This window comes from Silurus meridionalis, chromosome 15 (assembly GCF_014805685.1).
Source record: "Silurus meridionalis isolate SWU-2019-XX chromosome 15, ASM1480568v1, whole genome shotgun sequence".
In the NCBI taxonomy this organism is placed as follows: Eukaryota; Metazoa; Chordata; class Actinopteri; order Siluriformes; family Siluridae; genus Silurus; species Silurus meridionalis.
The window spans coordinates 20,068,803-20,096,459 of record NC_060898.1 but is presented as its reverse complement, the minus strand read 5'-3'; the positions used below and the strand labels follow the sequence as shown (position 1 = coordinate 20,096,459).

The following is a 27,657-nucleotide window of genomic DNA, read 5'->3' as shown; positions in this document are numbered from 1 at the left end:
TTTCAGATTCCTGGCAACCCTGAACACAACACAATACATTTTTAGTTACTGTAAGAAATAACATATTTGCTCAAACCAGATTCCACTCCAAAATACAGTTTATGGCAAAAGTTTGTAGACACCTGAGCATAGGAAAAGAAGCATAAGAAGGTTTGTGCTTTTTAAATATCTCATGGACTCTTTTTTTTTGCCTTTAATACAGCTCCTAGTTTGTTGCATGTTAACAAAAAGAACAATAAAGGGTATTAGGTATTTCTACATTTGGACAGTCACTGTACCTGCTAATCAGAAGGTGTCCAAAGTGGTAGACGAATATACAATCATGTAGTTGAGTAAAAGCAGAGATACACTCTGTAAAATATTACTGCAGTAAAAGTGTCCCTGTAAACTTTCACTTGAGTAAAAGTCCAAAAGTATTGGTTTTACTATGAAGTACTATTAGCATAAAAAAAGAAAAATGTATATCCTTCAAATAAGCACTAATCCATATGGCCACGTGAGATTAATAACGCACATCTGTTTCAGGTCCATGGCGGTCCTTTGCTTACGTAATATTGAACAGCCAATAGAAAAAAAAGGTCCTTTTTGTTCTGTACTGATTCCATTAGTGATAGTAAATGCACACAGCAGTGTGAATGACTGTCAATTTTATGTCAGATTTTTTTTTCTAAATCAATTGCTAAACATATTTTCATAGAAAAAAAACACAAAAAAACCCAAAACAAAAAAAAAACAGTAAAGCTCTTTGGTAAAAACTACACAAACTCAAATCCATTAATTAATAATATGTTCCTAAAATAATTTTTGTCACAAGACTCTTTGTTTAATCAACTTAGTTAATGTGAAAAGACTCGACGATGTTTGACGAGTCAAAAATTGATGGATATCTATTAAAATGACCACGAGCCCAAAACGATCTTTTCAACTACTTCAGAAAATCGCACAAATAATGCCACGTGTGTTGTGGTGAGTTCGAGTTTGGAGTTTCTTCATCAATTATTCCTCTTTAAATGTTCTACTTGCTGTTGAACAGGCGTTAAACTGTATGTTGGTGACAAGTAGATACCACAAAGTGCCAATCAAAACAAGTTTAAAACAGAGCACGTGCTACCTGATTGGTGGATTGCTGCGTGTTCGACCGTTTTTTTATCCGCTCATAAATAAAAAAAAAATACTTTGCAAACTGTAATTGAGTAAAGTTAAAGTAAACGTCTCCCTAAATGGAAATACTTTAGTAAAGTACAGGCACGTAAAAAAGTTACTTAAGCACAGAAATGAACAATTTGCTTCCGTTACTGTAAACTACACCACTGGTTGTCCCTTCTTACACTTGCCCATTTCTCCTGCTTCCGACACATCAACTTTAAGAATCGACTGCATCACCTGAGGTAAAAAAATCTCGAACGAGCCCCTTCGCCTGAGTTTACGCAACCATCAACGAGAAAAGAATTCGCTTGTGTGTAAGCGCTCTCCTCCGCAGGCATTTTGACAGCCTCTACCTAATCTCAAGCTTTATTGATTAGGCTTTGTCTCGGAGTTTCACTCTGATCTGCAGCCATTAAAAACTCGATCGGGCTCAAGGTCTAGATCTTAGCAAGATCTGAAACCTTTTCAAGCCTGTTTACTGCGATTGGTTAACCGGTTCCTCACACAGGGTGATTTTTGCAGGTAAAGCAAGGCAAGGCTAGAAATAAACACTGTTTCCACTTATATTTCAAGCGATGTCAAGGAGTTTTTTGTTTTTTTTTACTCCCAGCCTTATCGACATCTCTAAAGGGTTTTGTGTTGGAAATTTTCAGTAATATTGGTCACAGCCTGGTCGATGGGACCGTAAGATAATTAGACTCCCTTTTTTTGTTTTCTCTAATTAACTGAGTAGGAGTGGAACAGTTTCAATAGTCCATTAGGCCAAAATAACAAGAACAGAGCTAAATAATAATAAAAATGAATATGAGTAAATAAACAAGCCTTCATCCCGTATCTCTGACTAGTCAAACACATGGACAAAAGAATTTCCTCTTTTTGTTTATGGACTTTCGCATATTTTATTACGGTAGAAACATTTTTCAAGCCGAGCAAATCATATAGCGACAGTGAAACAAAGACTTCAATAAGTGCTTGCTGGTATAAGGACTAAATCTCATATTATTAAGCTCTCAGATGCTACACGTTGTAATGGGACTGTGAAAGACGTCTTTATTAAAGGATGCTGTGAGAAAGTAGAAGAGTTCGAGTTTCCAGATAAAAGACTCGCAGATAACGCTCATATCGATTGTGAAATGAGGAAGATAAACACGTTTGTGCCATACCAGTGAAGTGAATAGGATAAAATGGTGGGATCTGGATTTTTTTCTAATAATAACATAAAAAAAAAAAATTGTCTGCTGTCATTTGGTGCTTCCTTGCGTTTCTTGCACGCGGTTTTATTTAGGTAGCGTAAGAAAAACATGATGAGGATGTCGAAGTTCTCAGTGAAGAAAGGTGCTGGGTTACTGGTTTGAGGTTTAAGGTTTGAGGTTCAAGCCCCAGTATCGCCAAACTGTCTCTCTCGGGCCCTTTAGCAAGGCCCTTAACCCTCTGTAATATGGCTGACCCTGCCCTCTGACCCAGGTTCCAAACAAGCTGGGATATGCGAAGAAAATAATTTCACTGTGCTGTATTGTACATGTGACAAATTCTATTCTATTCTATTCTAAAAAGTTTATTACAATGTAGCGGTAACGAAATTCATGGAGCACTTTGGGTTTGTAGGAGTCAGAAATAACACAGGTTTTCTTCTAGAGCAGGGGTCACCAACCATTTTGAAACTGAGAGCTACTTCTTGGGTACCGAGAAGTCGAAATAACACTGTTTTGAAATAAAAAAATTTGCTTAATTTACCTTTAATTGTATGTTATTATTAATTAATAATGATATTCATCTATATCAACTCATCTATATTTTAATATTGTCATTTTCAAAATCACACCAATGCAAGTGTGATTTAAAAAAAGAATGGCGTGGCGCTATGATGAGCTATTTTTAGAAAAGGGCCACGGGTGACTCATGTGGTCCTTGCGGGCGACCTGGTTGGTGACCCCTGTTCTAGAGTATAATGTAAATATTTTGCTACACATCACCTTTCAAAAGTGTGAAAACACCCAGTCTTTTAGGGTTTTTGAGACATGTATGTTCCTTTTGTTTCTATGCAACAAACTAAGTAAAGGACAAACCACACACTTATTGGACATTAAAAGACTGAAAGAAAGTTATGTGGACAGATGAGTTTAAATTGGACATGTTTGTCTCTAACAAAAGAACGTATGTATGACGAAGAACATTAGAGAAGATGTTAGCAGACTGCCTCACCCCCACTGTCAAACATGGAGGTGGAAGCTTAATGGTTTGGAGTTGTTTTGGAAGGTTGGAGATTTATTCCAGGTGAAAGGAACCAACATGGCTTCCATTACATACCTCATCATTACACAGTGCAATTCCGTCTGGACTGCGACCAATCGGAACCGTCTACGCCATACAACAGTGAGCCGAAGCGTACGTCCACTCTCTTCAAGTGTTATTTAGATTGCGAACAGTCACCTGGAGTGTTATGTATCATGGAATGACCTGCCCAGTCACCACACCTAAATCCTGTTGAACTTCTCTGGGATGAACTGGATCTTAAGAAAGAAATCTCCAACTAGTAAAGAACATTATTTGCAAGTTTTACAAAAGGCATGACAAAGTATTTCAGCTGAAAGAGTGTGTAAAGCTGTTATTCATGCTGAGGGAGGACTTCTCAAAAAAAGAAATAAGTGTGACGTTTGTATATTTGTTTGGTCAAAGTAAATCTTCATAGTGTTAAATGACCTTGTTTGTTGCATGTCTTTCAAACACCATAAAACACTCTGTGTGTAGGTCTTATGGAGTCCAAAAATGACCCAAAGAAGGTCATGTTGTGTCCCAGGGACACGGGTAGCAAAGACTGTATATGTAGGTAAGGCTAAACCTGAGCACACTGCGAAAGAATGTCACACTTCACAGTTTCATTGGGTTGAACTGCACGGCAGACGCTATTTACTGTACGTGCTGCTAATTTCGCTTTAATTAACTTTTTAATGAGACTTAAAGAAAGAAATGACTAAAGTATTATTCACGGTTAACTTGGCTTATGAATGGGTGCTATTACTTGAGCAAACGGTCTTGCGTTGACGTTTGACTGATCAGGTTAATTAAAACAGTTTGATGACAGATTAACCTGATTAGCGATTTCCACAGCGACTAAAGCGTGGACTGGATGGATGTGGTATTATTCTGCCTGTTCGCCCGCGTACGCTCGAGCGCAAGCAACAGGTGGCACTTTCATTGCCTGCGCCGCGTGCTGGCTGATTTTGCCGAGAGTGTGTGTATGCGTTGAAGGCTGATTATCCTCGTCTCGGAGTGGGCTTGTCTTCGGCTTGCTCATTAAAACAGGCCTGTGAGTAATCTACTTAAAGCTGTCAGGCATCAGCGCCGGCTTTCTGTGAAGAGCTAAAGGCGAGGCGAGGAGAAATAAAAGCAACAGATTGCAGCAGATTGCACGTTATTTTGTTTCTGCTCAGGAATAGAAAGAAACCTTTTAAGGAGCAGGAGACAAAATAAATAAATAAAGCCAACGGGAAAATGTGCACCCGGGAAACGGGACGTATGGAACAGCGTCTCGAAAACGTGCACCAAATGATCGCTCTGTGTGTATCGTTTATGAGGTGCCACCTATCGGGTTCTCAATTTGCACTCGCATGCTGCTTTATTACTGTATGTCCCTTGCAGGTGTACCTAATAAACTGGCAGTGCAGTGTATACACTGAATATTGCTGAGCTGCCGTGTTGTTTTCGTTGCGCCCGATATTCCATGGCACTCTAGGAGTCTGTTATGTTGTTACACTCACAACTCTTTTTTTTTTAAGTAAATAAAAGCCGAAAATCGTATCGCACACCACACCGGCGTGTCGTCCGGCGAGCGGGAGATATATCACCTTCCCAGGCGTTTGTGCTCCACTAGGAAATACGACGCTTCCCTGCGTGGGCGACGATGCGCATATTAAACATTAGGAGACTGGAGCGGAGAAGGGACGTGTTTTTATCCCCAATGCAGACTCAATTTACCGAGCGATCAGGGATTAATGTCGCTCTCTGTCTATAAATCAGCATTTCTATCAGGCCCCGGACCTCCTCAGCATGCTAATGAGAGCAGCGAGAGCAGAGAGAGCAGAGAGAGGAACGAGTCCGCTCGCAGTAATTAGAACTGTTTCCCCTACAGGTCAAAGAGAGGGAGAGAAAGATTTGTGAGGCAGAGGCAGAGAATGTACTAAGTAAAACACTGTTTCTACAACTTCATTCTTGTACATTTTGACTTTATCCTCGAAATATTTCGACTTTATTCTCGTATTGCTACAATGTTATTCTCATAATTTTGACTTTATTCTTAGAATATTTCGACTTTATCCTCCTACTGCTACGATTCTATTATCCGAATTTCTACTTCATTCTTATAATGTTGACTTTTCGATTTTTTGACTTTATTCTCATATTACTATTTCTTGTATTGCTGTGATTTTGACATACTGCTCCATTTTTCTTGTAGTTTTGACTTTATTCTCGAAATATTTCGACTTAAATCTCGTATTGCTACAAAGTTATTCCTGTAATTTCGACCTCATTCTAATTCTGCTACGACTACGGTATATTTCCGTTCTTTTGACTTTATCCCTCAAATATTTCGACTTAATTCTCGTATTGCTACGACCTTAATCTCATAATTTTGACTTCTTTCGGCTACAACTTTATTCTCGTATTGCTGTTGTACGACTGAATTCCCAGATTTCTGACTTTATTCTTAAAATACTGTATATGATTTTATTCCCATAGTTTTGACTTTATTCTCATGCTGCTACTACTTTATTCTCATACATTTGACTTTATTTTTTTAAATATTTACATTTAATTCTCATATTACTACTATAATCTCATAACCTTAGATTTAAAAAAAGATTTTAACGTGGCACTAAAACATCGTGATAGTAATATGCCTTAAGTAAGCTGCACGTGAAAGGGTTCGCCTGAAGTCTAATCTCCCAAAGACTAAGCGATTTGGACAGAACTTAGGCTGCAGTAAAGCAAATCCCCAGAAGCACATGAGAAAAAAGCCCCTCGTCTTTAAGAACATCACCTAGAGACTGCACGCCTCCAGCACAGTGTCCTGAATTACTGCAATAATTACATTTCCCAACGTCATATTTCATATCCACCAGAGGAGGGAAAGAAGAAGAGTCGGAGGGGAAAGAAAGCCCCGTAGACGCTGTGAGAGCCACGTCTGAAAGATCCTGCTGGTGTGATCAGGCTCCTGTCTGGTAATGAAAGAGTTAAGCGCGTTAATGTCTCGTAAATTACAGCCAGAAAGCGCCTGTTGAAATGTAGCACTTGACCACAATAAAAACGACTTTTCTTTCTCCATTAGCTTGACTCGTATCCTGCATCGAGTGAAGATTACACACTCCTGATTTCATTAGAGTGCAAGCGAACGCACAATTACGTACGGCTAGCGATGATTGACTGCGGCCAATAGTGATTTGGAACGCTGAGCCAGAACCCCACGGGGTTGAGCTTTCCCTGGAAAATGACTCGCAAATTATGATCTTTATCTAAGCAGAAAATGACTTTCCAGAAGCGAAAGTTACTTTATTCTCAGGGCTGTCTCAGATACACAAAACATTCCTGAGTTTTACAGGGTTCCTGTGGGGTTCAAAAAAGTCTTAAGTTCGCTGTTCTAGGTCTTAAATAACTTAAAACAGGTCTTAATTTTCAGATGTCCATGTAACGCTACCTCTAATTCTCATGCAAATGTTCTCTTCAGCACTTTAGAACGTTATTGTTTGTTAGTTTCTGTGGTGTTGAAGTTCTTTATTTCGCCAGTCCAAATATAATTCAATGTATTACGACTGCAAATAAAACCAACATGCAACAGCCAATCAGCTTTCTGTTATTGGAGTGAATCTCTCGCATTGTACCGCAGATGTAAAACAGATTTTATTTTTTTAGCTATGGGGAAGTTTGCGATACTTGGCTTGAAAAAGCTGAATTTGGGGCTCGGTTGAAGCCAGTTGCTAACAAGGTATTTTGTGTCTGTGTTTTTGATGTCATGATTTAGGTCTTAAATTGAATTCTTAATGGCCTTAAAGAGGTCTTTTATATAGGTCATAAATTTGACTTGAAAACCTGCAGAAAACCTGTTTTGTATATTTCACATAAGAACAAAAACATTGTTCTTCATACAAAATGAAAAAAATTAAAAACAAATATATACAGTATATATACTGTAATGAATATTAATATATTAATATATTAATAATATTACAGTATATATACTAATGAAACCCAGAGGGGCACTTTTAAATAGCACATTAGGTGTATATTCGACGTATTTGTTTCACTGATACAGAAAACCGATGTACAATCACAACTTTTTGCCTATTCGATTTTAATAAAACCTCAATACATTCTTTAACTTCATCCATCAGATCCAAAGCAATCCCTTCTACAGACCTGGAAATCTTCTTTCTGTCCCACTGGAGTCAAGTCTTATAGTGCTGTGAGCAGAAGTCAGGCATGTGGCAGCTCAGTAGGATTAGGCATTGGACTTCTGATCTGAAGGTCGTTAGTTCAAATCCCAGCACTACCAAACTGCCACTACTGAGCACCTTGAGCTAACAGCCCACACCTGCTCAGTTAAGGCTTAAGGATAAGAGTGTCTGCCAAATGGAATATGTACCTGAATAATTAGTAGAAAAAAAGCTCAGCCCCATAAAACTTTAGCTACTGATTGTTTGGACAAATTGAGAAATCAACATTCATAGACAACATTCGAAGTTTGGAAAAGTTTCTAACCTGTTACTAGGCTTAAGTTCCTTCTCCTTTAATTCAGTGTGTAGAAACACTTCAAGTATAAGATGTAAGATAGTGTTCTGTCAAATATTTTCTTACTTTACTACCCTCGAATCCTTTAAGGAATGTTGGTTTGTGGCTGAATCATGAAGGCTTTGATATGCTTGTTGAGGAGTTTACATGATTGGGAAATGTGTATTTTAATGGTTAATCATTATTATTACAAGATATATGTTTGTGAGCACATGTTACATGCTACATTTTGTTTGTCTTTGAAATACAGAGTGGTTGTTTTATTTTAAAAAATTTTATAAGAGAGCTGTAGTTACCACTTTATCTGCTCTCTGTGAATGGAATTAATCTCCCCTTTAATGCTACTGGCAAGGTGGTACATTATAGTGGAATACCTGGTCTGATCTAAAGAAAAGAAAATGATAAATATAAATATTATAATATATAATAATAAATATAATAATAATTATTATTATTATGATTTTTTGGGCATTAGCTTCATATTTTTATATATATATATAGATAGATAGATAGATAGATAGATAGATAGATAGATAGATAGATAGATAGATAGATAGATAGATAGATAGATAGATAGATAGATAGATAGATAGATAGCAATATATAATAGTATGTATATGTATGTATATGTAATGTGGTAATTAAAACATCATATAATAATATATTATTATAATTATTATTATATAGAATTATATACAATATATTTTATATCTATATAATTGTAGTAACAATAATAATAACTGTATACTTATATACTAGGTTATATATCAAATAAACTAAATCCAAAGCCAAAAAGATAATAATAATAATAATAATAATAATAATAATACAATAATAATAATTTTATTATATAAAGTTCTTCTTCTTCTTCTCCTTCTTATTAATATTGTTATTATTATTGTGTTAGAGTATATTTTACAATATATTACAAATTATTTTACAATTAATAACTATATAATAGCAGTAGTAATAATAACAATAATAATAATAATACTTATTTATTATATAATTGTTTTGAATTAGTGATTGTAATCAGTACATTTCTACGCTGCCTATTTAAAAATAAACAAAAAAAATCTAACAACTGCAATTCTTGGTGTTTCTGTGCTTTTTTTCTCAGTCTTTCATCGGAAGAGACGTATTACGTAACATCTCGCAACTGAAAAGACTTTAGAAGTAAAGTAGCGAGGCTGCTAAATTTAAGCGTGTGTTTGTCATTGAAGAAGGAAAGGCGGAATGAAAGGCTGAGGACGAACAGTAGAGGAAACCCGCAGGATGGCTTTATGCATAATAAAAAGTCTGGACTGCTTTGGATTTGAAGTTATAACCCTGAAGCATTTAGACGGATAAATAAATGAATGAATAAATAAATAAATAAATAAATAAATTTGCTCCTCACGAATCTCCTCATCCCTTCTGTTTTACTGCATTTTAATGTTTCTGTGTGCAGCAGCATGCCAAGAAACCTTAACCTCACCCTCAAACACCACCTGGCCATCTTACCCCCTAGTGGAAAAGCAGGATTTCTAATTAAAACCTTCTACCTTCATTGGCTTTAGCACACATTCTACATTTTTCCCAGTGAAATGAATCCCACCCTCTGCATTAAGAGTTGCATTTTTGATTGAAAACGTGCAAAAAACGAATCAATGAATCAAAAATGAATCAAAATATTTGAAGGAGTTGAAAAATAATCAAAGAAATCCTGCAAACGTTCTACCACTTGTTCTGGAAAAAAAAATCCTTCTAACCGGTATCTTGGAGCGACAGATGGATACACAAACACCTTGAAAAAAACACACGACAACGAAACCACCATTACCACCGCAATTTTTCCTAAATCTTTCCAAAATGTGCAAAATAGTCATTGAAATCGAAGAAGACTTTCCATATTGTTGGGGATTTTAATTTCAAACTTGTGCCTTTGCTACTTTTAGTACACATGCTCCATTTTTTTTTTCAATGAAATAAAGTACACCCCTCTGTACTTTGCCTTTTTTGATAAACATATTGCAAAACTGAAAAAAAAAAAAAAGAGCAATGACTCATGAGTAAAAATCTTCTTTCTCTCTCTTTTTCTCTCTTTTGCAAAATAAGTCCTGAGTGTCCAGATGAGCACTCCAGTGCCAGCAAATGCACTTTTACTTACTGGTGATTCAACGCTACCCATCCATTTCCCCAAACAGCCCGAGCACCTTGAGTGTGTCCATCTGTGTGCGCATATGGAAGAGTCTCTCACTCTCTCTCTCTATCGCTCTCTATACTTTTTTTCATGCCAGCCCCTTTACATTTGATAGCTCGCCAGTTGCCAAACTGCTTTCCCCCCGCTAAGGAATCTATAGAAAGTGCGCCGGAGGTGCGCGTGAACAGTCCGGAGAGAGGAAAAAAAAAAAAAAAAACGACAAACAAGTAACACGTTTAAATAGACATGAACATACATGAGTACACTCTGTACACAGACTATGAAGCAGGGTAGTGGCTTGGTAAATTGCTTTGGAAATGAGCTCCGCTTCACGGCCCGAGCTTTGTCGAGCCTCCAGCACTTTCCTCAAGCCACTGATGACTAGACAGCCACAAGAAGCTGTTAACATCCTGTGGAACTGTGCAGGGCATTAAGAGGGAGGGAAAAAAGGGAAAGTCAACACTTTTCCATTACAGGTTTGGGTTAAAGTGAGCCGGAACGATCCGGAACAGCATTTAGGCTCTGTAAATTACAGAAGGGAAAGTTTTTTGGGTTGAGTTTGGAGTGGGTTTATGGAGATTTTTGCTCATTCAGGATGTTAGTAAAGTCAGGTACTGATGTAGGTGAGGGGAGGAGGCATGGGGTACAGCAGGAGATCTTCCACTCTAACCTATGTAAAGCATATCTTCATGGAGCTGGCTTTGTGCACACGGGCATTGTGATGCTGGAACAGTCTCTTTTGAGTCTCTTATTTTAGGTAAAGGGTAAATGTAGTTATTAAAAAGAATAATAGATGTTCAATAGTACTGAACTTTATTACGAAAAGAAAAAAAACTGTGCAAAATGCTGAATATATGCTATATGAAATAAATGTGAATATATTAATTAATACATATAATTATATAATAAATATATTATAAATAATACATTTCATATAGTGCTTTCTGTGCAGTCTCGTGTGTAAAAATAAACAGCACATGACGTCAGTGATTTGCCTCTAGAAGCCTCTCTCTTAATGACAGCGTACCTCCTCACCCACTCCACCCGGAAAAACTATCAGTATGGATTTTTGCCAATAGAAAACAATCAACAATCAAACCCTATACATTTGTGTGCCTCCAAGTATGCAGCAACTTTCTGTGGAAGAACCACATATGGGTGAAAAAGTCCTTTAATACTGTCTACACATAGTGTGCATCTTATGTGGTTTTTATGTTTTCTGCTGTCCGAATCCAATTCCACCGCAGCTTTGATCTTCACTTGATTCTACTGAACATTTGGGCCCATGAAGGACACGATGTGACAGATTTCTTAGTTGTTTTTCTTTATTAAATTGATGCTATAATTCTAGTCAGTGCCAGAGTGAAAGCCAACATGGATTTCTGTCTTAGTCCCCACAAGGACCATTTTGGTCTTATGAGGACATTTGGTTGGTCCCCACAAGAAAAACTGTGTTGCTGTGGTTGTTTTCACATTGTACATTTACTTCTTCCATCTAAAATCCCAGTTAGCAGGAAGTTTCAAGAACAAATAAATTGTTTTTGGGATGTACATGGAATTATCATTCTAACCAACAATCCAACTGATTTAGAATTTTGACCCAAAAGTCAAAGCAAGGTCATATGCCAGAAACCGTTTCCTTGCTGTCTAAACTGTATTTTAAAAGCATTTCAGAACCAGGCAACTTTCTTATCAACGTTGCTGTTCTTCAAAACTGCAGTGCTTTTTTAAAAAGGAAATGAGCCATAAAGACATGAACATTCATTCTAATAAGTTGGAAATTAAAATCCCAGGGTATGACAATAAGCTGAGTTTTACGACTTTTTTTGATCAATTTAGATCTTGGTATTTAGTTTATTGTTCACAGGCTTTAAGACAATTTTTATCAGCAATCAAGAACGTAATGCCCGAGTCACTATGAATAAACATTTATTAAAATAAATAATACAAATTTGAATAAAAATTCGATTGGAAAAAATAATGTACCGTTCAAAGGTTTGCACCTGTTCTACATTGTTTCTAATTTCTTATACAAAAACTTTATTGCGGATTTATATAATCAGCTACAACTCCAGCAAAAAGTAGAATTTTTGACATAAAATCAGTTTCTTTTTTATTTCAAATAAAAATTTTAAAAAAATCCCAGATGTTCAGTGTGTTCTCTGGATTTCGGCATGTTTCTTCCTCATGCTGTTTTTCCTCAACACTGTCACCTCTGGCTTGCTCATTAGAGCTCTACATGTGAACAAATTCACATCTGGGTTATTGTGAAGCTTCATTCTGATAACTATTATAAATTAAACGAAATAGAATTAGCCTGTGCAGGAGAACAAAGTCTTGCCATTTGCTTTGAAGCTCAGTTGGTCAGGTGAGGCATAATATGTTAAAGTGCTATGCAAAATAAAAGCTTCTTCAGGGATCAGTGCTGTGAGCTACACACATTCCAGCTGTTTTGCTGTAAGCCCTAACATGGACACCATTTCTTATATAAATCATTAAAGATAGACTATATGGCCTATATGATTGTGGACATTCACGCATTACACCCATACGCACTCTAGGTGTTCCTCAAAGTGTTGCCACAAAATCAGAAGCACACAGCTGTATAGAATATCCTTGTATGCTGTGGCAATATAACGTTCCAGCAACTTTCCAAAATCTAATGGAAAGCCTTCTCAAAAATGTGGATGTCCAGAATGTCAAATTTTGGCCATTTTAATCAGCTATGAAGTACCTTCAATAAAATATGTTTATTTACCGTAATTTCCGAACTATAAAGCGCACCCGTATATAAGCCACTGAATTTGACAAAGATTTTTATTTTAAACATCAATAAGCCGCACCTGTCTATAAGCCGTCTACATTGAAACTAATGAACTTTACACAGGATTTAACGACAGTGTCTGTCCCTTTAAGAGCAGAGCGGCATTTTGGGAATAGCCTGCCGCCGCATTTTTCCGATATTACTGCATGTGTGCAAGACCGAGGATTATGTCCTTATTATTTTCTGATGCTCATTTCTAAGTTTCTTTGACTAACCCGTAACGCTGTTGCCAAGAAAAATAAGTCTGTGCTTATATGATTTCTGTTGCAACTGGAGTTAGTGAGCTCTCCCTTCACCCAGACTCAACGCGCAACAACGGCTTGTATTTAAACAGTAGCCTACCAAGAAAGTCATTGTTCACTGTCTTCCTCCTTCCTTTCACAACTATTTCTCTCGGGAGTTTATCTTTTAGCATCGTCGTGCATTTTAAAAAACAGTTTTTTCTCTTGATGTCGTGCAGCTCAGAACACAGGTGAGGTTCAAAACGTGGGAAAAAAGTAGCGGCTTATAGTTCGAAAAATACGGTAATTGTGTTCAAGGGGCACCAGCTTTCCATTCTACCAATCAGGACGATACTATTTTGCTGCGAAAACAGTCCAGACCTTTCAAGAATTGACAGCATTTACTTCTTCAGCAATTTGAGCTACAGGAGCTCATCCGTTGGATCGGACCACACGGACCAGCCTTCGCTATTCACTTGCAATAATGAGCCTCAGCCGACCAGGACCCTGTCACAGGTTCACCACTGTTCTTTCCTTGGACCATTTTTGATAGATTCTGACCACTGCAGAACAGAAACACCCCACAAGAGCTGCAGTTTTGGAGAGGCTCTTACCCAGTCGTCTAGACATCACTATTTGTCAAACTCGCTCAAATCCTCAATCCAAATCCGGCCTATTTTTACAACACATCAACTATAATGACGAAATGCTGCCTAATAAATCCCACCCACTAACCGGTGCCATAATGAGGGGATAATCACAGGTATTCACTTCACCACTCATAATGTTACAATGTCATAATGTATTGTCTGGTTGGTGTATGTCAATGCTTTCCATAGTATTCCCATTAGCCAAGCATGGAGTTTCAAAGTGGTTTGTAGGTGTGGCTTTACAGAAATCACTGAAGAGAGTTACTGTATTTGCCTTCATTTTGAATGTCAAAACACATCGTAGCAAATGCCTGCCCAAATTAGTTGGCTACACCTTTAAAAAATGACCATCAGTTTGCTTAAAGGTTTCAACAAGGAATAACTGAATTCAACAGATGCGTTCAAGAGTAAATCAAGAGTAAATCTTTTCCAGCATGACAACATGTGAACAAAGTGGAAGTTCTTGAGTGACCTTCTATAGAGACATGACCTCAACCCTATATATGAATGTGAGCACTGACTGCACCCCAGGCCTCCTCATCTCACCTACATCAGTAGCAGACTTTACTAACACCCTTGTGTCTGAATGAGCACAAATCCATAAGCACAATCCAAAATCTAGTGGAACATCTTCCCAGAAAAGCGAAGGGAATTATAGCAGTACATAGGGGACTTGATGTGGAATAGGATGTTAAAAACGCTACATAGGAATCTAATGTTCAAGGGTCTACAAACTTTTGTCTATAAAGTGTAAGTAGTTATTTTATTATTACAGTTATTGTAATGCCATAAAACACCTTTCTCGTGAGTTTAGTTAATTTTTTGGAAGACTTTGGAATTGGCGATAAGATTCCAAATATGTATTTTTAGACGTCTCCCATTCACAGCTTCCTAACACAGTGGAGACATGTTGAGTCCTGGTGAGATCGATTCACAGCAGGTCAAATGACAAAAAAGCAACCGATAAAATTTAAATAGTGCTTATAGCCTTGTGTTTTTTTTTATAAATACAGCACATTTCACTGCTACTCGAATCACTTTTTTCCTAAACTATAGGTTTAATAGAAAATAAAACAAAAAAGTAAAAAAAAAAATTGAAAAAATTAAAATGATGAAAGACTCTTGTTATGAAATATTCAGGCTTTTAATTATTCATCTTAAAAAGGAGAAAATCGATGTCTTTTTCTGTAGTCATTTTGAACCTGCAGGTTACAAAGGCTTTATAATTGATTGCACACTTTTATTAATTTAGACTTTGTTCCTCAAAGGCAAAGCTCCAGCTCCATGCCTGCGAAGACAAGGCCGTCTGTTAAATAGGATATTCAACGAGGCTACACAGGAAGTGTGAAACTACCAATCAGCTAACAGCGCTGAAGTTGGAGTGTGCTTATGGAGATTTGCTCTCGTTTAGCCACAAGAGTGTTAGTAAAGTCAGGTACTGATGCATGTAGGTGAGGTGAGGAGTCCTGGGGTGCAGTCAGCGATCACAATCATCCCAAAGGTGTTCAATAGGTTTGAAGTCAGAGGGACTTCTCAGAGGGACAGCGCATGTAGGACGTTTTGAAGAGGTGAGGGAGGTGTGATTAGGATGGTTTGGACATGTGCAGAGGAGGGACATGGGGTATATCAGTAGGAGAATGTTGAGAATGGAGCCACCTGGAAGGAGGAAAAGAGGAAGGCCAGGGAGGAGGTTTATGGATGTGGTGAAGAAAGACATGCAGGTAGTTGGTTTGAAAGAGGCAGAAGTAGAGGACAGGGTGGAATAGAGACTGATGATCCGCTGTGGTAAACCCCTAAAAGAAGCAGCCGAAAGAAAAATAAGTTTCAAATACATGTTTTACTCAAATCATATCTGTATTTGATAATAAAGGTTTGCTTTCAAACTGACATTTCCCGTAGTTATTAACGTAGCCTAATTATTTGTTAGATTCACCCCCAATCAACAGAATGGTACATTTAACATAATGCTCCATCGTGCTCAAGCAGCATTAAGAGGCATTATAAATACATTTAAAATCATAATAAAATGCTGGGACATGCGAAGAAAGAATTTCATTGGAACGTGACAAGTGTAAAACACCTTTCTTTCTTTTCATTTAGACAGGAATACACCCTAAATCAAAACTCTGCCTGTGAGGGAGAGGTTACAATAATCTACAGCAATAATATAATCTAAAGGACTACTTTAAGTCAAGTCAAGACAAGTTAAGTCAAGAGGCTTTTATTGTCATTTCTACTATACACAGTGATACAGAGTACACAGTAAAAACGAGACGACGTTCCTCCAGAACCCTGGTGCTACACTAAACAACATAGAGCTACAAAACAACACAAAGCTACATAAAGTGCATCAAATGCAACAGAGGGCAAACAGTGCAGACAAAAAACAGTACAGACAGACAGTGCAGACAGTACAAACAGACAGACAGCAGTACAGAAAGACAGTGCAGACAGTACAAACAGACAGACAGCAGTACAGACAGACAGTGCAGACAGTACAAACAGACAGACAGCAGTACAGACAGACAGTGCAGACAGTACAAACAGACAGACAGCAGTACAGACAGACAGTGCAGACAGTACAAACAGACAGACAGACAGACAGTGCAGACAGTACAGACAGACAGCAGCACAGACAGACAGTGCAGACAGTACAAACAGACAGACAGCAGTACAGACAGACAGTGCAGACAGTACAAACAGACAGACAGCAGTACAGACAGACAGTGCAGACAGTACAAACAGACAGACAACAGCACAGACAGACAGTGCAGACAGTACAAACAGACAGACAACAGTACAGACAGACAGACAACAGAAGACAATACACATAACACAAGATAGTGCCGACCACTAAACCTACTGTATACTCTGAATATACAGTACTGTGCATAAGCTACTTGTATACTTGTCTCTTGGAGATTACTTTAAAAATTTAATCAAATGATTATAAAAATGGATATTTAATAAGTCAAAGGAATTATGACATACCTTGGTATCTTGACTATTGTTAAAAGTGACAAACAAAATGGAATAAAATTGGTTCAGCTGAGAAGTGGATGCAGTCTGGAGCGAAGTCTTGCCAGTGGATTTGGAACTAATTGTAACTTACAATTGAAACTTTTTAAAAACGTAAAATCAGCTAAACAAAGTCATTGTTTTACCTTGTATGTGTCTGTATATGTGTGTATGTCTGTGTGTGTGTGTGTGTGTGTGTGTGTGTGTGTCCTGGTGTCACCAGAGATTTGCTTCCTGCATGTGTATTAGGTGCTTTACTGTTGAACTCGGCAAACGGTGCAATTGGGTCCATGCGTGCTCAATCATTAGTGTATAATTCCACGTTAATTGCCTATTAGGGTTATTAGAAAAACGCCAAACGAGCTGCCAGTTCCTGCCTGTCAAGCAGTGAGGGTTTTACGAGGGTTTTAAAAAGTAATGATTTTTTACCTGATTCATAAAAGAAAAGCTCGATTTTGTCCTTTAAAGGAATTCCAGCTTTATTCGTTTGCCTGGAAACGCTAACAGTATTTGATAGAAATGCGCATGTTGTATGTATGAACAGGTTTAATATAAATCCTTTGTACAGGAATCTTACGACGTACCACACAATACATCGAATTGCAAAATTCACTCGATGAATTGAAGTTTGTGGATTTGTGTGTGCTTTTTTAACATCTCATGTAGTCTCTATTTACAAGGTTCTTGTAACCTTAACTCTTTTGGGAAGATATTGGAGAGATTAGTGCTCAATGGGATGCAATTCATCCCAAAGGTGTTCAGTGGGGTTGAGCTCAGGTGCTTTACAGCAGGCCGCTCCAGCCCATGAAGACTAAATCTACATAGACCTGGCTTTGTGCACAGGGGCATTGTTATGCTGGAACAGGTTACCTAGTTAGAGAAGGGAAAATGTCCTGCTAGCACATCCAAAAGCATCTTATACGATTGTGTGCCTCCAGATTTGTGGTAACAATTTATTGAAGAACCACAAATGGCTGGAAAAGTCCACTGTCCCGATACTTTTGTCAGTGTAGCGTAAACACGGCTCTATTTTATCGCCGTACTCTCGATCCGCTACTTTGTATGCGGGTGCTGCGTTAAGGCCATTGCCCAAAGTCTATATCGGTTAATCCTTTAATGTGCAGGGCTTAGGGAAGAGCTGTCCGTATCTGTGATGAGAGGATGACGCGCTTGCCATACCATCGCATTCTTGTTCCCCGGCAGAAGCCTGCACACATGTCGCCCGCTGTAATTTGCTGTAAGCTGTCGTGTTAATAGGGTGGTAATGGGAGCTTCCCAGGTGAGCCTGTGATGACAGCTTGCATATGGTTTGGGCTGATGACACACGGCGCACTGGAGAGGAAAAGCTCTCCGGCGCAAGAGTCGAACGGGGGGGGGATTACGGCCACGAATATTCCATTCGAAACAGGGTATGGTTTTTAAAACAACATCCATAACAGTACTAAAAGAAAAGCAAGAGGTGTATTAGAGTCATTTAATGCCAAAGATGTTACTACTGGAACACGCTGTTTCACTGAATCTGCTCCATTTTCAGAATTATCTACTAATAAAATAGGAAAAGTTGTTTGTCTTCGCCACAAGTGTGTCATGAAGTGTGTCCCGGTTTGTGTTTAGGGTGCCGTCAGTCATTTCCTAATCAGTACCCACCACTCCTTCACTCCACCTACATCTCTTTCCTCTTATCTGTGTTTTTCCATGGACACCTGGAACACCAGGGAAGAAGAATCGCATATCACATGCAGACATGATTTTCACATCGACGGAGGAGACGAACATGCAGAGAATGATAGTGCCAGTCAAACTAGCAAAACCATGACAGAAAGCAGCACGCACACGATCGTTACGTCGATGACGCATAGACGTTTAAAATATACAAAATCCTGTTTGTGTCCTCGAAATGTGCTAATCTGTTGATTAGAGGAATAACACTAAGCAGGTGTAATAAATAAGGCATTGGGTTGCCTTTTGGGGAAAAAAAAATCCAGGATCGACCCGGGGGGAATACTTTAGTATACAAGAAGGTATCAAAAAGTTTAGAGACTAATGTCGCTAACTAGTCTGCAATTTTCTCATGGACAGCGAATTAGAACAAAGCTGAAACATGAAATTCTGCATGAAACTGGGCAAAACTGCCACAGAGACAATTAACATGACATACATTTGAAAATTCTTCAATGCGTCGTTCGGGCCGTTTCGAGCAACGGAAAAACATCACTGGTAGATGACGAGAGATCGGGAAGACTTTCAATGAGCTCAGGCACCCAAAATGTCGAAAGCGTTCAGCAACTTGTGCATGTTGATTGTCGGCGAACAATCCACATGATCTCACTTACGCACCCACCCTCGCCAGATTTTGACAGATTTTTCCCTCTTTCCCAAGATGAAGGTCCGGCTCAAAAGGTCACCATTTTGACACCACTGAAAAGATCCTGTGCGAATCCTGTGGACACATTCCAGAATTGGCAGGAACGCTGAGATTCACGTCAAGTCAAGTTTATTTCTATTGCGCTTTTCACAACATACATTGTCTCAAAGCAGCTTTACAGAATTTAACAGGTAAGGTGAACGATGTGTGTTTACCCCTGATGAGCAGCCATGGTGACTGTGGCAAGGAAAAACTCCCTTAGATGTTATGAGGAAGAAACCTTGTGAGGAACCAGACTCAAAAGGGAAACCATCCTCATTTGGGTGACATCAAGAGTTTGATCATAAATCTTTCAACAATACAGAACACAGTATTGATGTAAAAGGAAACTATTTTGAAGGTAATAGTGTAAAAACGTACGTAAATAAAAGTACTATTTTGTAAACCCTTTCGTATAGTTTGAACATGGTGTCAGCGTTGCAACACTTCAATCCATGTCTCATTTAAGTGTCAGCTGCTCTTCAGACTGGATGAATAATAATAAGTACCTTCAAATGGCCGGTTCAGTAGATGAATTGAGTGTGGTTCCTATCAAGGTTTCTTCCTCATACCGTCTCAGGGAGTTTTTCTTTGCCACAGTCACCACTGGCTCACTCATTAGAAATCAACTTGTATAAAGCTCTGTGTAAAGCTGCTTGACGAATACTTTCATTGTTGAAAACGCTCTACAAATAAAAATAAATTAAATTGAATTGAACGATGAAATGAAAAAAATGGAAAGAAATTTTGAACCTCTTTAGATTTTTTTTTACGATTTTTTTAAAAATGATGACACTGCTCCCTTATTTTTAATATTCGATGAGAAATAATCAAGATGGCGCTCTATCAGTTGAAATTCTAAAAAATTTAATTCAAAACGGCGCAACCCTTATAACCGTGTCGAAGTTCAGCTAAGCGTTCCTGCACAGTGCAGAGGACAACCGGCTGCCGAGGCTCGTGTTTCCCGAAAGAGGCGTCTGGCATGATGGATGACTAAATGCAGATGATGGATGACCAGGTCAGTCAGGCCGGGTAAAGCCATTAGTAAAGCTTTTACTGAGATGTCCGGCCACCAAGATCGACTTTCTTCTGACTTCAAGTGCAGAGTGTAAATGAGAAGCTGGGCTTTTTTTTTCACAGCTACACGTGCACTCAGACACGTGTCTCGGTTTGCCTAGGGTACACAGACGTGATGAAAGTGCTTATATGTAAATGTGGAAAAGGCTGAATAGAGGCATACGTCCAATCAGTAGCACAAAGGCAAAATTCAGATGGACAAACCTCCATACGTGCTTACACACACACACACACACACACACACACACACACACACACACACACACACCTAATCTTGAGTTGGTCTAAACAGGAATCACAAAATTCATTGTGTAAAACGCATTTGAAATCGGCCCTCGATGTGATTCCCCTCAACACACACACACACACACACACACACACACACACACACACACACACATCCCTGAGTTAGTGTAGACAAGAATCACAAAATTAATTGTGTGAAACACATTTTAAAAAGTGCACTTGTGTCTTGTGTGATTCCCTTCAACACACACACAATTAGCGTTTCTGCATGCTATTAGTTGAATTGCTGGCAACAAGTTAAAAAGTCGAGCACTGATTTCATATACACACACACACACACACACACACACACACATCTGAGATATGCAGCCATATATGTGTGTGTGTGTGTGTGTGTGTGTGTGTGTGTGTGTGTGTATGTGTGTGTGTGTGTGTCTGAGGCAATCAAATCATATCATATTCAACATTGAAACTCTTTCACCAGGTTCACTTATAGGTATATATTATTTGAGTCATCCCCCCACCAAGCACTTACAGTACAAACACACACACACACACACACACACACACACACACAGTGACACACACACACAATCCATGTGTGCATGGCAGACAAATTATTATTATACATCGACTTTTTAACTGCACTAACTCAGACCCTGTAAACTGTGTGTGAGTGTGTGTATGTGTGTGTGTCTGTAAGAGCTATATATATATATATATATATATATATATATATATATATATATATATATATATAAATTATATTGATAGTTTAACATTGATATGGCTGCCTCTCACACACACACACACACACACACACACACACACAGTGCAGCTTTAGATTTAGGATTTTACCATGCAGTGCGTGCTACCAGGTTCGATGCAGCGATTCTCATTACAAAGTCCTAGGTACGTTGGCACACACACACACACACACACACACACACATCTGTGACCTGATGACCTGTATGTGTGTGTGTGTGTGTGTGTGTGTTCGACTGTCAAACTTGTTTACCAGGATTGTTTTGCAAAATATATTTATAAATATTTTTTTAAATATAATAAGTGATTTGTTTCCAACAAACACAAACACACACACACACACACACACACACACACACACACACTGCATTTTCCGAGTTAGGATGTAACCATGTGTGTTATCGGGTCCGATGCAGAGATCCTTTTTTAGTGAAAACACTCCTAGGTACGGTGTCTCGCGCGCGCACACACACACACATATACTTTTTTCCACCCCACCCACACCCGAAATGTCTTACCTGTCCCGGTGTCGTGTCTCAGGCGCGCGCTGTCATCTCTCCCATCACACACTGTCTGAACTTTGAGTCCGCGCGCGAGCCGCAGTGTCTTTTCTGTCCCTCTGTCTCTTTCGCCGACACGCCGCCTGATGGCTCGCGCACCTCAGACAGGAACACGCCAGTCTATCTCTCTCTCTCTCACACACACCACACACACACACACACACACACACACACTATTATATCTAAACCAAGCAGCAACACAAACACCGCACTCCAGCTTCCACCTCCGAGGTGCATGTGTGCGTGGGCGTGGGAGCGCGCGCGCACGTGGAAAGCATCAAAAAACAGGAAGCGCACGTCCAGAGGTTTTTTTTTTTTTCATGTGCCGCGCGCGAGAGACAGACGTCCCATCACGTACAGACGCATGGGACAGGAGCCGTCTGCGTTCTGCGCATCACGCGGATCCACGCAGGAGTAAAAATGTGTATCAATCGTATTTTTAAAGCAGGTTACTGTTCAGTGTACAATACATTTACTTTACACACACACATACACACACACACACACACACACACCCCAAAACAATCTCCATAATGTTGGTCCATAAGGTCCAGTCATGTGCAGGTGTAAGTTTACACTACATTTTCTTTACACACACACACACACACACACACACACACACACACACACACACACACAAACACATTTTTTTACACACACACCTGAGCTAGCTACTTTCTTTGACAGCACAGAAAGCTGCAGTCTGCTAATAGTATTAAATTACTTCAATTATTAAATTAGAAGTTCTTTTATTATTAAAATATTATTAGTAATATTACTGTTATACTACTACTAATAATGCATGTACTACTCCTGCTACGATATACCCCATGTCCCTCCTCTGCACATATCCAAACCATCTCAATCTCACCTCCCTCACCTTGTCTACAAAACGTCCTACATGCGCTGTCCCTCTAATAAACTCATTTCTAATCCTGTCCATCTTCATCACTCCCAATGAACATCTCAGCATCTTCAGCTCTGCTACCTCCAGCTCCACCTCCTGTCTTTTCCTCAATGCCACTGTCTCTAAACCATACAACATCTCATGTCTCACCACAGTCCTATAAACGTTCCCTTTCACTCTCACAGATACTCTTCTATCACAAATCACTCCTGCTATCACTCTTCTCCACCCACTCCACCCTGCCTGCACTCTTTTCTTCACTTCTCTAACACACTCTCCATTACTTTGCACCGTTGACCCCAGACTGTTGTACGCTTTCTCTAAATCCACAAATGCACAATGCAACTCCTTCTGACCTTCTCTATACTTCTCCATCAACATTCTCAAAGCAAATAAATGAGTCTGTGGTGCTCTTCCTCATCATGAAACCATACTGTTGCTCACAGATGGTCACCTCTTCTCTCAGCCTGCCTTACACTACTCTTTCCCATAACTTCATGGTGTAACTGATCAACTTTATTCCCCTGTAGTCCACCTTCCAATATCCTGTTGAACATCCTGGTTAAATACTCCACTGCATCTCTCCTAAACATCTCCATGCTTCTACAGGTATGTCATCTGGTCCAACCGACTTTCCACTCTTCATCCTCTTAATCGCTGCTCTCACATCCTCCTTACTAATCCTATCCACTTCCTGCTTCACCATCTCCACACCATCCAACCTTCTCTCTCTCTCATTTTCCTCGTTCATCAGCTGCTCAAAATCCTCCCTCCATCTTCTCAACACACTCTCTTCACTAGTCAACACACTTCCATCTCCATCCTTTATTGCTTTAACTTGTAGCACATCCTTCTCAGCTCGGTTCCTCTGCCTGGCCTACATTTTATTAACATTGGAAAACATATAAAATATTTAAATTGATGACATGTACAATTTTTTAAGGAAAAAAATAGCGTAGTTTTGAATTTGAAGGCACGTTGAGACAGGGCCATGTTTGTCTCTGTGTAGCATCACGTCTTTTGTTCGTATTCGGCTGAATTCTGCATTCTTTGCATTCTGTCCGTGTACATCAGGATGCATTTTTAAAAAAAATTGGGATTATATTCATTATTATACTCATAATATTGCTATTTTGACTATTACTACTACTGTAACTCTTGCTACTACTTTTAATCATACTACTACTAGTACTGCTAAAAACACTGTCTATTACTATCACTCCTACGTATAGAGTGGAACTTTGATACTCGCCATCTTGACACTCGCGACCTCGATAGTTGCCGACTTTCTATTTGGAACCGGACCGAGAGCAACCCGCGAAAAATCTGACAGTTCGCGAGAAACCGCGAGTGTCTCGAAAGTCCGGAGTAACATTTCAAAACAGTTTTTACCAATAAATTACATTATATTTTATTATTGTATTATTCATGAAAAGTGGGAAATAAAACATTTCTGACAAGTAAGTCTACAAAAAGTCTACTACTACAAATATTACAACTAGGACTTATACAGCTACCTGTACGACTTGCACTAAATTTGGAACGTGGTCAGTTGTCTATTTTTAGGAAATAAAAGTTAAATCTGTAACAACAGGTGGAAAACTTCAAGATGTTTTGTTTATAAAGTCATTTCAAAATTTGGTGTATCTTATACCCAAAGTAAAATCTTCCACCTGAACTTTCTAAGCTGCGCATCGTTTCGTTGAGGCTGGTGAACATGTCCTTACACTCAGTTCTCATTACTAAAAGTTTTGAAAGTCACCGACTGTTGCTCTAAATCAAAGTTTTCCTTAAAAAGAAAAGCAAAGAAAACGAGTAGAAAAGTAATAACCGGCACGGCTTCATGCTATGCGAATTGCATTAGGATGAAAATCCGGCAAGTGAACCTCCTCTTATAGATGGCCATGCTCTATTAGGGGGAGAGTTTCGGAAAAAAAAAAAACTCTACTCAATATACCTGTGTCATGTAGACACATTTCTCTGCAGTCCTGTTTGAAAAAAAAAAATGTGCACCTCGCTTGATAATGACAGATTGCATTCATTTTGTTTTGCCAGCGAAAGAGTCCCCTCCAGAGAAACACAGATAATAGAAATAGGGTCCAGAGATTGGAAAGGCGACACATGAGAACAAATACGCCACTGACCTAATTGAATTATTGCTGATGAGAAATAATACGGCTGCTGAGAAATATTGATTCGGATTGTATATGAAATAGAGCCGTGTTTTCAGAGCGCTGATGATACTGTGTTTGCCTTTCGAATAATTTAACAATAATTTCATAATCCTCATATATCACACGTTGTGCTCCGGGTCTGATAATGAGACTTCGTTAAGACTCAGACGCTGCTCTGCTGCTAGCGCCGTGAGGAGGAATAGATATTTATGAGAGTGAAGCTCTTTGACCTGGAACTCGCTTTCATTTCATATAAAGCTCAGCAGGTGATATAGCAGTATATCGAGAATGCATTAAAGGCGTCTCCGTCCGAACGTACCGCAGCCAGAGAAGCTTGGTGTAATGGGTGAGAGACTCTGAGTTTATGAGGTGCTCGACTCCTGCCGAGAATCTGCAGATGTGTTGTAGCAGTTTCGGTGTATTTTATCGCACCGAAGGGAATGGAGTCAGTCTTTTGTGTCCATCAGCTAGCTGAGCATTTTTGGTCATGTGACATTTCAGAGCGTGATCGTGAAATCCAAACAAAATTGTTAAAAAGAATAACCGAAGGTTCTCATACTCTTTGTAGCAGTTCTGGATGTACAAAGTCAAGAGGTCACAAGAGAAATCTACTCATTTATGTTGTACAAATTTCCATTAGAAACAAACCTCCGACCGTGAGATAGATTTTATTGCTTTTCGCAGTCAAACAAGCCACAGGGTTTCTGTGATATAAAGTGCTATATAGATATATAGTACAGTGATATGCCCACACTGCATTAGGAGTTTAGCAATAAATACAGACGAATATCTCTGTCGTTTTTACATGCGCTAGTTCCTTAACAATATCAGGTGAGGCTGATTCGGGTAAACTTATTACCAAATTATTTGTCAAATATGAATTAACAAGGTTAAACATTCAGCCAATAGACATGAATAGAAAAGCCGTTAGCTAGCTAAGTAAACTAGCTAGTTGGATGTATTACAAAATGAAAGCTCAATGATTAAGAATTAAACCAAGCTCTCACTTGGGTATTTGATAGTGATTCCATGTTGTGTTAAATACATCTAAGTGCCATTACGGCGTATTATCTGATCAACGGGGGGCTCCAAGCAAACTGCACAGCCTGTGGACACAGCGCTATGGACTACATGCATCCTCAATATTTATTTCTGCTCTTACAGTCATCCAGCCTGTTTATAATTACAAACACTCACACACATGCCTACATATTGTATACTGTATAGGCTGTATATTTATGTAGATCGCCTGAACTTTTCTGGATTAGAATTTATGTTCAACAGATGATCGAATTAGTCTTACTTTCATTTGCATTAAAGAGTCATTGATACTCTTTCCATCATTGTACCTCCAAAAAAAAAAAAAAAAACCCACTAAAAAACAATTATTTATTTATTTTTACGTTTTTGGTGATTTGGAAATCATTTCCTTTTAGAAGAATGAATTTTTTGCTCATTAAATTAAGTTAAAAAGGAATTCCCACAACTCACTATTTATTTATTTATTTATTTATTTATTTATTTATTTATTTATTTATTTATTTATTTATTTAAATATAATAATTACATTTTAATGCTGTTGCTGTATATGATTACATTTTCTGTAGTTGGTTATTGTCATAAATCTATCTATCTATCTATCTATCTATCTATCTATCTATCTATCTATCTATCTATCTATCTTTATTTTCTTTTCTCTCTCAGCATATAGGATTGTTATATTGACAAGAATAATTGGGTAGAAAATAAAAACACCAAATGCCTGTGAAAAAAAAAATAAAAAAAATAAATGTAAGCACTAGTAATAGTTCAATAATATTACCTGTACGAGCATTTATTTTAATTTTATTTTCTATTATTTTGTACAGAGACTCAAAAGATTAGTCCGGACATGAAGCCTAATACAGCAGAACGCTGGCGGTACACCAGGAATTGTTAGTAGAGAGTGTTATTTAACAAGGTATCCCACCAGGAATGGCTTTCACACTGCTGTTGTTGACAACAAAACATTCCCATTTCATTAACTTCTTTCACCTCGTACTCGAAGGTAAACACGTATCCCACTAATTAAACGCGTATACAGAACACTTCGGTTTCTCTTTTTCTACCTGCCTGGGTTTGTAAACCAGCATCAGCTTACAAGTATCAGCCAACAACTGGAAGCTGAATGTCATTTCATTCCCGTTTAACCAGAGATCAGGAAATAGCAACCCTTATCAACAACACTGAGAGAACAGAGATTGTTTGTATGAAGTCTTTAGCAAGTCAGAAAATAGCCTCTCTTTCTTTTTTTTTTTACTTCAGTAACTCTCATCTTGTCTGTGAGAACATCAGAGCTTCCATGACTGATTCTCAGGAGAACAGATTATCCTTTGATGCCCAGTGACCCACAAGCAGCGCAATGCAGATAAGAGAACACGGCAGCGAAGCGGTGGCACGGCAACGGCTGAGGACGAGCATTATAGGCACCAAATTGATATTTCCCCCCAGCCGGAGGTCTAACACCCTTCAAAGGGTTGTTTTTGGTTTTTTTTTTATGATATTTTTTACCTTTATCTCCATCACACTGCTCCATCATTTGCTTTTTGTGATGCACCCTGAGAGTAAATGGGTCGATCGGACAGGTTTTTTGGACAAAAGCGAAAAGTGCTTATTAAAAATGTCTCCTCCTGTCTGCGAGGGTGCCAGATAACGGCAACA

At 38.5% G+C, this 27,657-nt stretch overlaps 1 protein-coding gene across 2 annotated transcripts in view; it reads right to left on the bottom strand.

The window, feature by feature from the left end:
• Window positions 1–22,114, bottom strand: part of tenm2b (teneurin transmembrane protein 2b) — a 319,514-nt gene extending 297,400 nt beyond the window's left edge. For both annotated transcript variants that reach the window (XM_046867732.1, XM_046867731.1), the window contains exon 1: window positions 21,835–22,114. The gene's annotated coding sequence lies outside the window, so the exon portion shown is untranslated. The remainder of the gene's footprint in view (window positions 1–21,834) is intronic.
• Window positions 22,115–27,657: the final 5,543 nt, after the last annotated feature.